Raw genomic sequence first — 14054 nt, 5'->3', positions numbered from 1 at the left:
TCTTTGCTTGAGAATTCTGGGCCTTGGCAAGTTGGGTACCACTAGGCTCTCTGAATGGACAGACCACCATTGTCTGCATTTCCTGGAGTTATGGAACTAAATGTTATTTCCTTGGCCTTGGTCTTTTCTTCAGACAAATACAGCCTCATGAAATTCTGGGTATAACCGGAGTCCCAAGAACCATAGGCCTGGGTGTCCGGCCATGGTTCCTGAGGGCAGAGCAATAGAAATATTGCAGAACAGACCCAGCAGCAACCAAATCAGAGGCCCAAGGAGGGCAACTGACAAGGCTGCCTGTGGTCCTAGGTAATGGAAAGCGAAGGGACATTTGGTGAGTCATCACCAGAGCATCCACGGGGCTCAGGCAGAGACTGCTGGGAGCACTGCCTGCTGTTTTGCAGGACTCTGTAGTCCAGGACCATCCCTTTCTGATCAATGGCAATGCATTTCTGCTTGTTCTAGTCTGGTGCCAAAGATGAACTCTCCCACTTCCCCCTCCTCTTACTCTAAACATCCCACAGGGACAGAATAAAGAATGTTTCAGATCAGTTGTCCTCACAGTGGAGACCTGTCAGAGATCTGTCAGGAATGATGTGTAAACAGGGATGGGAAAATGAAAACCAGAAAAGCCTCAGGTGGGCTGTTAGGCAGGCGTGAGGGCACCTGTGACAAAACAGTTCACAGACTGTGATGGTTTTGGAAAACTATGGTTACTTTTTCTAAAATAATCAATATGTGTGGGTTTTAAGGATTAAAATTTGCAGCCTTCCCTGAAACGTAGGGAGGTGGTACTCAGACTTCTGTGTAATTGCAGTGTTAGGAGGATGCATAGGGAGTTATCTTCCCTATTTCCTTGTTTTCAGGCAAGACCAACCAAGGCACCTGACTCAGTTCCAGCCTATTTTTAAAAAATCTCCATTTAGAAAATCGCTTGGCTTGTTTTTGTAATAATGTTTATTGAATATTTTCTATGCACTACGTTCTTGACAGGCAGCATCTCTTTTAATCCTTGTAATCACCCTATGAGAAGGATATTGCTATTATCCACATTATACAGTCAAGAAGACTGAAGCCCAGAGAGGTTAAATCGCTTGCCCAAACCCACATGTTGTTTAGTTAGTGGCTGCTCTGGCAGTGAGCCTGGGCGTCTGACTCCAAAGCCTGAGCCTGGAGCACTGCTTGGGAGCCGTTCCTCAGGGTCTCACTTTGGTGTACCTTCTGCAGTTTTGTCTCAGGTCACCATAACAAAGTGCCACAGATTGGGTGGCTTAGATGACTGAAATTTATTTTCTCACAGTTCTGGAGACTAGATGTCTGAGATCAAGGTGCCGACAAGGTTGGTTGCCTGACTTTGCTGGCAAGCTGTTCTTAGACTTTCAGCCTCCACGGCTGTAAGAAATAAATTTCTGTTGTTTATAAGCCACCCAGAACATGGTACTTTGTTATAGCAGCCTGAACTGACTAAGGCAATAACCATTTATAGGTCCCCTGGAAGGGACATGGAGTGGAGAGGAGAAACCAGTGTTGGAGCCCTGTGCCCATTCCCGTGGGCTTATGCTGGTCTGGGCCCTTAGATTTTATTCTCTCAGAGATTGTTATGAATTAGTAAATATGGTTTTTCTTTCCCATTATAGGGTGGTTGTCTTTCTTGCATAGAGGAGAGGGGATGGGTGTATATGATCTTGGCTGCTCCTAGACCTTAATTAGCCTGAGACTTTTCCAGGGTAACCCATCTGTTGAAGTCAGAGTTTTCCATTTCAGAATTTTATCTCTTTCCAAGGTACAGCCAGAACCCTAGGAAGGGTTTGACTCTGTTACAATATACTCGACTTGAAATTGTAACTAAAAATGATGGTGATGAATTGCAGACAGAGCAAGCAAGTGAGCGAGTGAGCATGCAGGAGTGAGCAAGCAGCATCTGTTGAATGGTGAACCCCAAGAGTTCAATTACCCCAGTTCTCGCTGCAGAAGGTAACCATGGAAACCTCATAATCCAAAGCATCACCAGTCTCCAAGCAAAATACACACACACACACACACACACACACACACACACACGCATGCCTCAAGAGGGCAGTATGTATGTATGAGTATAGGTGCACGTGTCTGTGTTTCAGTTATGGTGTATGAGGGGTATGTTTGTGTGATACCTTGACAGTTTGTGTTGTGTGTATATCACATGGAATTAGTATGGGCGTTTGCTGCCATGCTTTCCGGTTCTGTTCTCAGAGGTGGTGAAAGAGTGCAGATTTGTCCCAGTGTTTGGGTGTTGCACTCAAAGATGGTTAGAACGTAGGAGAGGATGTGCAACTTCAGTTTAGTGGAGGGTAATGTGGTGGCAGGGTTTGGGCATATAGGAAAGCTTTTAACTTATTTTTTTCCCATGTCAGGTTTCTATTGCACAAAAGTGTACAGGATTGAATATTTTACCAGTTGGGAGGTATATTCCTGTGGAATAGGGCAACTCAGTGTGGATCCATATCGAACTTCTCAAACAATCTAATGTGGATGTAAATCCAGGTTTTGGGGTATTATTTTTACAAAGCAGTGTCTTTTTTCGGGGTATGTGCTGGTCTTTTTGTATTTTTTTTTTTCTTTTCTAGCTTTCTGCTTTAAACCTCATCCTTTTTTCTTAAGCTTGGGGCTAGCTGCCTATTGCATGAGGGATATGTGAATGTTGCACTTGGGGAGGGAGTGGTAGGGACAACTCATGAACGTCTGCTAATGAAATATGTCACTCAGTATGTGCACAATATCAAGAAGACTGTGTGTCACTTGGCAGATCTTTGAGTGTAAGGCAGCTCCATCTGGATTAAGAATTATTTGTTGAAGAGGGGGTAGCTGTATGAAGACTGGGGCTTCAGACAGGCATTCCTAGGTTTCTGAGTGATGAATGGGGGGCCACACACCATGCGAAACCTGGCCCTGTGTTAGAGGCTGTCTCAACTTAATGGTAGCTCTGTGCACACAAGTATAAGGGCTATGTGTATGTGTCTTTACCAGCTCTGTTCCTCCTGCTTTGTGTGATGTATGATGAAAGAGAATTCATTAGGAGGCATTGGGAAGAAACCCTGTCTTTCGAATTCTTGCCTTTCATTCACATTTATAGCTGAGGGTTTTTAAACTATAGAGGTCTTGTTTGTCCATCAAAAGATAATTACCAAAAGAATATTTTCTTTTCTGTTTTTAAAGGAAGCTGCTTCCTGGATGACAGAAATCCACATTGGCATCTCCCAGCAGGGGCTTGAAACACTGCCCACATGGCCCATGTGCCTCTGGTAGCACCATCCCAGCCTCCGTCTGCTCCCAGGAAGAAAGGGCCAGGCTAAAAGGCTGGGAGACATTGGATGTTAGGCAGTTGCTTGTAGCTCTGACACCATGAAAGGAACTCCTAGTACTGGATGCATAAAGTTACCTTCTGAGCTTGCCCCAGGGGCACCAGGGCAACCCCAGAGATGGGCTGAAGAGAACCACCCACTTGGCATTGATCACTTTCCCCATTCCTGCTGCTGCCCATCCTCATTTCCTTCAGGAGCTGGGTTTTCCACCCAGAATGTCTGAAAGATACCCTTGCTCTTGGCCCCCCGCCTCCTCAAAACAGTCCAGGGAGGAGGAGGTCTCCTTCCCTCCCTCCACTGTAGTACAGGGGGAGGCTCCCACCCGGGCTTCCTACCCTGTGCTCCTTCCAGGGCATGTCTTAAGTCTTTAACAAGCAACGATGCAGAAACCTGTGGCTTTAGTTTATTTACACTTTCATTCAACTGCTTTTTAAGTTCATTCCAAATGGTAGATTCTGGAGATATGGCAATGAAGAAGGCACTCTTTTTGCCCTTAGTGAGCTCACACGCTAGTCAAAGTGCCAACAAATAAAAAGGCAGTTATAGTACTATACAGTGAGATAAGATCCAATAGGGGTTAACCCAGGACACTATGGGAGCTTCTAAGAGGGGCACTAGCCCTGTTTTGGGGAGCAGGGAGGTTTATTAGAAGAGCTGATGTCTGATCAGTAACCTAAAGGATGAAGGGGAATTATCTGGGTAAAGGGAGGTGATGGGATGCTTTCCAACAAGGGGGAATGAAGTATTTGTTAGAAACATAACTGCTTCACAGGTGAAGCCTCATGGCAAATGGTATTTATGAGAGATAAAAAACGAGGGGTTCAGGGGGAGAGAGAGAGAGAGATGGAGAAGTACAGGAAGCAAACAAACACGCAGAGAGAGGAAGAGACAGAGACAGCTGGGCAGAGAGGAAAAGCTGGATGGTCGGGAGATGGCGAGACAGAGACAGGACCACAGAATCATGCATTGTTAGGGCCAGAGGGAACCAGAGCAGACATCCACAAGCCCCTCATTTTAAAGATAAGAAAACGGAGGCAAAGAAAGGCTAAATAATTATCCAGAGTCCCAAAGGTGTTTAGTTGGAATGCTGAGTGAGGAAACTGGATCTCCAGCTTCCAGTGGGTTGGAGAGAAAGGAGACAGAGGGAGACACGTGGAGAGAGAGTGAAGTCAGAGATGGAGGGAAGAAAGCTAGGTAAAAGCACAGTTGGCTAAGGTTCACTGGCGTCTCACTGTCAGGATTATGGTGCGGAGTGAAAGCAGGGAAAGTTTAGATGACATCTCAGCTGGGTTTCTTTCTTTTCCTTTCCCCTCTATCTTTTCATCTTTCTCGCTTTCTCTTTCCCTTTCCAACCACATCTTGCCTACAACTAGATGTCAGGGAACTGGTTGCCATGGCTACTAAATGGCATTCATGCAAGCTGAATTATTAAACCAGGGTCTTTTCTTTGAAGCCCTGGTCCCAGTATGAAGTCCCATTAGGGGGCGTCATGTGGGGCATAGGTCTGGGCCAGGGTGCTTTCTTGTGGGTCTGACTGAAAACTGAGAGGACAGGGAGTGTGTCTTGGGCACTGGGCTCTTTGCGTTGCTAGATGTATAGAGGTTTGGGGGTGGGGGGAGGTGCACCAGCGCTGTTGGAGGGATGGAGGGGAGACAGGCCCTGTGTGCTGCTGAGAAGAATTCCTGCATCCCAGCCTAGTTCCCCTACCTCCTCTGACTAGAGCAGCAGCCACAACTCATTCAAATGGGACAAGAACCAAAACCAATATTTTTATTATGTCTGAAAGGACACCATATTGTTCTAAATAGTTGTTACTGTAGCCAGGGAAGAAAGAAATGACATGGCAGGTATGTCCCAGGGGGTCATACTTAGGTGTCTGGCATTGAGCCCCGTATATGGATAGGAAAAGGGAATGGGTTGGGGGATCATCTTATTGGTGAGCAACCTATGCTCCCAATTGTATGAATGGGTTGTCAGAGACAGTCTTGTTTGTGGGTACAATTGTTGTTTGTTTTGATGGTGGAGAGGAGTGGGTATGGACGCTCTGCTCTTTAGGAGATTCCAAGCCAGGAAAACCATCAGCCGTCTGGTATCCTAGCTCTTTAAACTTTTTCATTAAAAAAAAGAAACCCACACATTGTAGAGTGAATGCTCCTGCTACGGGCTGAGGGGAGAAGGCCTGGTTGGCTGGTGACTGCACTGTGTGTGTGTGTTCTCACCGTGTGTGTGTGTGTGTGTGTGTGTGTGTGTATGTTAGGGTAGTGGTGGGGGCATGAAGAGTATATTTTGGGGTTCATGGAGTCGTTCTCCTTTCCCCTGAGCTCCAACAGATTCTGAGGTAATTTCTTAAAGTGGGGAAAATCTCTTCCTCTCCTTCCTCATGTTGTGCTTCTGACCTGGGGGTTCAAATCCTAGGGCCAGGCTCTTCTCAAGGACTCAAGAGAGGCCCCCACTGCATTCTTATGCTTGAACAGAAAAACCAAACAAACAACCTTTTGATATGGGAAACCAGACCTCGAAGACTGTTCTAAAAATCTGTCAGCCTCTGAAAAACTGAGGTGTGCCCTGATTTTTTTCCTAATGCCCTGCCAGAACATTGTTTTTTCTTTTTAACATCAGGTTAAAGCCCAGGTTTAGAAAGTCTGATTCATAGACTCAATTCTTTTCAGGTTGGTGAGAATTTTTGGGACTTACCTGGCCCTGGGGCCAACATCCCGGCTCCTCACAGCATGAACCTTTCAAGCAGACCTTCTGGGGGTAAATTGGGAACTAGCCAAGGAGGATACATAGCCACTCCTTTTCCTGCCACAGCTAAGAGGAAAGGTGAGAGGAGCTGTTGGCATGGTGGCTATTTATTTCCCTTTAGTGCATGTTTTCACTGTGTGCCAGGCTCTGCCCTCAGCCATGGAAACTCACGGCCAAGTAGAAGGGCCAGCTGTCGTCATTCAGCCCTGATCATCCTCAAGTGAGGCCTTCTGAGGATTTGACCCACCTGGGTCAAGGCTAAGCCGAAGCAGTAAGAGTGGAGAGAAAGAGAACTCTCCTCTTTCTCTCCCTCCTCCTTTCCTGCGGCTCCCTTCTCTTGTCCCTTCCAATCCCACTGCCTCCTCTTCTCTCTTTTTCTGGAGCCCCTCTCTTCTCTGACTCTGAGCTCCTGGAGGAGAGGAGGCAGTTGTTTATAAAGCCACCTGCCAAAACCTCCCTAGGGACCCTACTGGGAGGTGTGAAGATGGGTGGGTGGGACGGAAAGTCATCACCTGCAGGGTTGTGGGAGACATTTCTATTAATCTGAGGGAAAGGTATGCAGAGAGCCAGAGACACGGGGGAGAGAATACCCTAGAGGGATTCAGGTCTTGGAAGCCTTGGAAACACCAGTTTGACTCAGTTTTGGGGCTGTTGATTTTTTGTGCTCCTTAACTGCCCACAGGAAACAGGGTCTCCGTTAGAGCCCTCAGCTAGCCCCCGGAGACCTTCAGAGAGCCTCTGGATCAGTCCACAGGCAGTGAACAGGCTCTGCATCAGGCTGGGGCTTCCCGTGGGAAGCGTCTGGCTCAGGGTCTGGTCCCCCACACCCCTCCTTCCCCCTTAACTTGATCCTTGAAGCCCCCAGTTCGCTTGTTTCTTTTTAGATGTAATTATGCTTTCCCTCTCCCTGCCCAGCAAGGCCAGCGGCCAGGACCCTGGTGAGGTCCAGAGCGGGAGCCCAGGAAGGGGCCATCCCGCCCACAAACGAGAATCGGATACTCCAGTGGAAATCGCCCGCGGAAGTTTGAGGTTACTGAACTTTTCCACAGAAATCCTGACCTAAATTTCTTGACCTCAGGCGGTTTACAACACAAACCCCCGCCTAAATGAAGCCTCGCGGCGCCCCCCGCCGCCCCCAGCCCCGGGTGTATGCGCGCTCACGCCGGCGTTCCCCTCCCACCCTCGCGCCGCTCCCTCGCCGCCTCGCGCGTGCCGCCCGTGTCTGGACAGCGATTTCTTCTGCTGTTTGGATACAGCTCTCTTCCCTCCTTCTTTGTTAGTCCCTGGTCTGCCGTCTCTGGAGGGGGCATGTATGCGAGTTCTCTTTCTGATTGCCAGAAATTTCTTTTCCACTGTGTGAGAAGACAGATTTTTTTTTTTTAATTGTCTCTCTTCTCTTTTATGAATTTTGTTCTCTGTTTCTGGCCCTCACCTCCGCCTGCCTTCCTTCCCCATTCTTTCTGTGGATTCCTCCTTCTTCCCCCTTGAATTTCACCATCTCTCCTCCCCCGTCTTCGCCCTCCCACCCCCACCCCTTTCCTCTTTTAAAATAATTCAGTGATGTCTCGGGAATACTAGCACACCCTCTTCATTCAGCTGAGCGCGGGACTCTACATTAATTCAAGGTAAGCCCTGGGTTTTTAGTGCCGGAGATGTGTCTGTCTTGCGCCCCGCATCCACTGCCTGCGGGTCTGCGCTGCATTCCCCGGTGGCGCCACCGGTCTGGCCTCGGCGCTGCTACCTGTTGGGGGGATGCATGGACCTTGGAGATCCGTACTTGGCCCTAACCTTCTCGGAATCTCCTCTGCACGCGCTGCCTGTTTGTTCTTCCTCTGCACGCGCTGTCCGTTCCTTTGCAACTTCCATGAGAATTGTCCTGGCGTGGGAAAGCCCGCTCGCCCTTTGGCGCTTAGGGTGTGCATGTTGCGCCCCTTGCCGCGGCGCTCAAGGCAGCATCCCGCTGGAGGATGCAGGGTTCTCACCGCGTGAGGGGGGCTCACGCGGAGCCAGGCTCCGAACAGGGAGCGGGCGCGGGCCGCTGGGTTTTTGCAAGCCTTGGGGCCTCCGGCCGCCCTTCCATGCCTCAGGGCGCGGGCGGCTCAGCAGGTCCTCGGCATCGGGAAGTTTGTGCGGGGATCGCTGGAGGGAAGGGCGCGCGGCCCAGGGGCTGAGCTTGCAGCGAAGTTTCCGTGAAGGAAGCTGCATGTGCCTTTGGAAGCGACTCGGGACTGCTGTAGGGTGGGCTGGGTGTCTTATGGAGTTGCGGGTCAGAGCGAGTGTTGTGGGTCCTTTCCTGGGACAGGACTGGGAATTGGGGCTCGAGGTAGGGGATGAAAGAGAACAGAGGAAGCCAGGCTGCGTAGGGTGACTTGCTTTTTGATTGGGCTTGAGTCTCCTTGTGCGAGGGTGGTTGTGCGTCCTTTCCCAGGGATGGAACATCCAGTTTTCTGTGCTTTTTTGCTTTGTGCCCATGTCCTGGAGAGAATGATGGGGGACACTAACCCACCGACGTCTCCCTTGAGATCGCGGCTTCCTCCGTGCGCAGGGGTCTGAGGTCACTTGCTGCAATCGTGTCTGTGAGTCTGGCTGCTCCGAGCAGGTGATTCAGGCTGTGGGTGCGTGCCGAGATCTGGGGGCTTGTGCCGAGATCTGGTTCACCGTGTTGGAACATCGATTTGTACTTACTCTTGGCTGAGAATCACACCGTGTCATAGAAACCTCATCCTCAGAGGAAAGGCTGGGAGTCAGGATAGCTTAATCCACAGAGCAGGCTGAACCCAGATAAGTGTATTCATGCAAGGAAAGGGTGTTTCTGATGCTTAAATAAGAGTATTACTTTATCTCCACTGAGGTCAGAACCAGAGGAAAAGGGGCTTTCTCTCCTGGGGTTGGGAAAAAACTTCCCATTTGCAATTCCAAGATAAATTACTAATGGGAAAATATAGAACTTCCCCTGCAAATACATGGGTCTCGTAGGATGGTGCAGCGATTTCTACCATCTAAGATAAGATGACCGTTTCTTGTTGTTTGATTCCATTCTACTGTTCTCTCCCATGCTAAGTTTCTGACCAGCTAAGAAGCTTTTTACCACTTTGTAGTATAGTGTAATCATATCATTTAGGATTGACTGCATAGGGTGCAGATTGTCCAAGCTGGGACATTTCTGAGAGTGGACAGAGATGTTGGTAATAATTACACATGGCCAATGAAGACTCCCATACAGCTAGAGATAAATGATTAACCTAAGAGTGACTGTATTTATGCTAGGTTAGAGGTAGCGATAATTCAAAAGGCAACATGCGTTGGTTTCATATCGTTTGGATCTTGCCTCATTCTTCCTGACTCAGATTTCTAATGGACTTTATTTCAATTCCCTCTGAAAATCCAGCTCTCAAATACAAATCTCTTTCCTGTGATGAACGCCTTTTTCTCCAATTACATGAGTCCCTCTGAAATGCCCATTCCTGGAGTAGAGCTTCATGCTGTAACTCTGCAGGGATGACAAATTGACAGTGATTTACATGGAGTTGTTTCTATTCCTCTGTCTTCTTGATTGTATTTACGAGTCTGGGGCTCCCAGGGAGCTGTCCTTCTGCCAGGAATTGTGAGTGTTGTGTTGATGGTAGCATGATATACAGTGATCCACACAGTCACATGGTTGAGCTATTGGATCATCGCTGTCACAGCTCCTCCACTCCTTGAAGGCTAGGATGTGTGTGTTGGGTGTGAGAAGAAGGAAGAGGAAAAAAAAATCCTACATGTCTGGATTTCAAACTGAGAAACTCATGTTCAAGAAGCATCCTATTGTGGAGAAATGTCTGTTTTTTACTTCCTTGCTTGTGTGAGGGAGTGATGAGGATTCTTACGGATGTGTCAGTCACACCTCCATCCCCCTTGCAGCCTATAAATCTGCCAGACAGCTAAGTCCCCGCAGGGCCTCAAAAAGTGCAGTTACCATTGATTGACTGCTTATTGCTATATTTTCCAAATATTATACCAAGCAGCTTCCAGACATTTTCATAATTAATTGTTAACCAATCCTATTAAGTAGGTATCTCCATTTTATAGATGAGGAAACTGATGTTCAGAAAAGTTAACTAACTTTCTGAAGTTCACCCAGCTAGTAAGAGGCAGAGCTGGGATTTGAACCCAGGCTAGCTGACTCCCGGCATACTGTGCTGTAGTTGATGGCATCTGACTCACAGAGTTAGTCCCAGCTGCCCAGCCTGGGGAGTGATGGCTGGTTCCAGAGTGGGGTAGATTGGCCAGTCTGCTTGGTCATCCTGCCTGGTCCTTAACTCGTGTTGCCTCTGTTTTTTCTGTCAGCAGTGTCCTTCCTGGTGTCCGTCTTAGTGCATTTTGCTTTGCCATAAAGGAATACCTGAGGCTGGATAATTTATATATAAAAAAGAGGTTTATTTGAGTTACGGCTCTGCAGGCTGAGCCGTACTTACTCTTGGCTGAGAATCACACCGTGTCATAGAAACCTCATCCTCAGAGGAAAGGCTGGGAGTCAGGATAGCTTAATCCACAGAGCAGGCTGAACCCAGATAAGTGTATTCATGCAAGGAAAGGGTGTTTCTGATGCTTAAATAAGAGTATTACTTTATCTCCACTGAGGTCAGAACCAGAGGAAAAGGGGCTTTCTCACCAAGAAGCATGGTGCCAACATCTGTTTCTGGTGAAGGCTTCAGGAAGCTTTCACTCTTGGGGGAAAGGGAAGGTGAGCTGGTGTGTGCAGATCACATGATGAGAGAGAAGCAAGAGAGAGAGGAGGGAGGTGCCAGGCTCTTTCTAACAACCAGATCTTGTGGCAATTAATAGAAAGAGAATGGATTCATTACCTTGAGGATGGTGCCAAGCCATTCATAAGGGATCTGCCCCCATGACCCAAACACCTCTCACTAGGTCCCTACCTCCAACACTGGGGGTTACGTTTCGGCACGAAATTTGGAAGGGATGAACAACCAAACTTCGTGTGTCTTCCACTTTTTGCCTGGCAACCTAGATCTTACCAGAGGGATCTCACCTCTGGATCCCAGTCCAGTGTGCTCACCAATCCTACCTGGGGTGGTGGAATTGTCTAATGGAAAGGCAGAGCACATGTCACCATCTGATTTTCAGGGTTTGTCTGCACCTTAGTTATTGATGCCTGCTTCTCTCAGGATCATAGTTAGGTGAATCCAGTTGTCTGAGAGGCTGACCATGGCCTAGATTGGAAAGGGCCTTCCCATGCCTTGGCTTCCCCAGAAGTAGTTCTGTAGACTAGTAGGGGAACCAGACCATCCCTCGTTGATAGCATGTTGGTTGGGTCCCTCAGATCCTCTCTATCATAAAGGCAAAAATAGAGGCTTATGTGGATAATTCTAGATATTGTCATTCCCACTTACCCTGCAGCACAATAATTTACCAGACCAAGAACAGCATGGCTGGGGGGAAAGGAGGCAGGATGGTGATTGGGTCAGGGTGGGGAGTTAAAGAGTACTGTGTGGGAGACTTCATTTCTACCCAACTCAGCCTCTCTAAGAAGCCATGTCACCTTGCGCAAGTCACTAACCTAGTTGGGCCTCATTTAACTTGTCTGAAAATGAAGGTTGGGAAGATGCCTAGCAGATATTTTCTAGCTTCAGCAGTCCCGCAATTCAGGGTGGCTTTCTGCTCTGTGCTCTGTAAGTCTGAGGCAGAGCCACGCCTTTTCTCTTCCCCTCTATTGGCAGAGTGTAGGCGGGACAGATGGGGCTGATGGACAGGAGTTAGATGGAGGGCCATGGAAGAAACCTTCTGGGTGGAGCAGCAACTGCCCTTGGTCTCCTGTAGGCAGGCCTCAGCCCATTCTGGTCTGAAAAAATTGGGTAGCTCAGCTGGTCAGGGATGAGTAGTTGAGATGCTGGCATATGTTACTTTGCATCCCCAACAAGTGAGGGAGAATGGGGAAAAGCAGGAAATACAATACTATACGAACAACCATCTACAATATGCCCTGAATGATTATCTGAGCAGTGGGGGAAAGGGGTGGGAGTGAGAGGTAGGACAGTGGGAGAAGGAGAGACATGGTCTTTGTCCTCCTGGTGCTGACAGTGTGGGGAGAGCCTAGAACTAGGCCATTGGACCAAGTATACATGTTACAAACTATAAAGCCATTCAGAACCAAAAACCCCTTGCAAAACTATTTTTACAAATGGTTGTAACAAATGGCTACAGTTGTTTATATGCAAATCAAGTACCTTCTGGCAGAAGCAAAGATGTGTGGTACCTTTCTCATTGTAACCTGGAAAACTGGTGTTATGAACGTCATCCTCATCCCTGACATGAGGATTCAAGAAGGTTCTATTGTCTGCAATACATGCATGGACTTGGGGGAAGTGCACTGAATGAGGTTCTAGAATGGGGCTCCCCCAAGGACAGGCCTTCCCATTTATGTTCATGTAGTATTGCTTTGGAAGATTCAGTCTGAATCACAGGGCCTTTGTAACTATGTGGACGGCAGTTGAAAAATAAAATTTCCTCCATAAACACTAGTCTGGGATTGGGGTGAAGGGAGAATGCTCTAGATTCTCAGTATAGGATTAGTAGTGACAGCAGCAGCTGAATGGGGCTGAGGGAGGGCACAGCCCCTGGGAGCACCAGGATAAAGGTGTGATGCTGTCTTGGGTGCAGCTGCCTATGGCACGGGAGTGCATCCATCCCTGTGAGTTTTCATATAATTTCTAACCTGGGTAAAAAAAATCTAGGGCTGCACTTATGGACACACCTCTTATTGATGAAAATATCACTGTAGTTGCAAAAATGCAACTTGATATCAAAGTAGTTCTCTGTGCCTTGCTGTCTTGCAGAGGGTATCTTGTATATGCCTCTCTTAAGTGTCTTTTGGGGTTTCTTCCCCTTTCTCATGAACCAAATGTGCACATGTGCTTTTCCCAGAAGGAATGAGAAAATAAAGATGAAAATGACATGCATGATTCTTTCTCTTAAGTGATTGGTTTCTAGCTCTAAGTTCAGTACTTTAAGAAAGTATTTCTTTTATCAAATTATATATTCTCTGACTCTGGTATAGTGGATCTGGTCTTGTTCCAATCCATACTAGCTATATGACCATGAGAAAAGCACTTAAACCTGCTGGGTCTCCACTTATTAATACACAGGCACAGAACTCTGTCTTTCAGAGAAGGGGACTTGGAGCCAATGGTCACTTGAGGCCCCTTCCCATGTTAAAATCATTGACTGTCATATGATTCTGTATCCTTTCCCTTCTCTCTCTTCTTCTACTATCTGTCTCCCCCTCTTACCCTTGACTAGTCATACAATAGAATTTTTTTTGTTTGCTATATTTACTGAATAGGAATTTTATTCTCTGTTCTTAATTTAAATAGCTGTGAGGAACATTTTACATTTCTGCTTCTGAAAAGAATGTAAATTGAGTTACTCTTGACTTACTTGGTCCTTGATTGATGTTTTCTTGAAAGTAATGATCCTAAATACAAAAAAGTTCCACCCTTTCCTTAGTGAGGGGATTCATAATGACAGGTGAACACACATCCAACTTCCACCTTCTTTTGTTGTTGGATCTCAGAATCTGGGTTAATGAGCTGTTCAGTGCTGAAGTCTAAGAGTCCTAGGTTCATCCAGGCAAGGAAAGCCAGCTTTCCAACCTCAGAACCTGAGCCCTGGTCCAGGGCAGCTCCCATGGTGACTGGAGAGGAAGGAACCTGGGCTTGGGGGGCAAAGCCGCTGGTGTGAGCTCAGTTCTGTCACTGGGTAAACAATCACTTCAGTTCTCTCTGCTTTCCCCTTCCTTTCTTCTACTCTCCTTTCCCCCTTCCCTCTTTCTGAAAATGTGTCCTGAGTGCCGGTTCGGGGCTAGGCACTGACTTGGACACTGGGAATACAGCAATGAACAAGACAGCCAAATATCCTACTGTTTTGGAATTTATATTCTATTGTAGGAAGAGAGAAACCATACATAGATAAGTA

The 14054-nt window shown here is 47.5% G+C and overlaps 1 long non-coding RNA gene across 1 annotated transcript in view; it reads left to right on the top strand.

Annotated features, from left to right (window-relative positions):
- Positions 1–7635: 7635 nt before the first annotated feature.
- The window catches only part of LOC126940680 (uncharacterized), a 94888-nt gene continuing 88469 nt past the window's right edge, over positions 7636–14054 (top strand). Inside the window, exon 1 of the long non-coding RNA XR_007720883.1 lies at positions 7636–7708. This is a non-coding gene — a long non-coding RNA (uncharacterized LOC126940680). The remainder of the gene's footprint in view (positions 7709–14054) is intronic.

This window comes from Macaca thibetana, chromosome 1, assembly GCF_024542745.1.
Source record: "Macaca thibetana thibetana isolate TM-01 chromosome 1, ASM2454274v1, whole genome shotgun sequence".
Taxonomy (NCBI): Eukaryota; Metazoa; Chordata; class Mammalia; order Primates; family Cercopithecidae; genus Macaca; species Macaca thibetana.
This window is presented reverse-complemented; position numbering and strand designations above follow the sequence as displayed.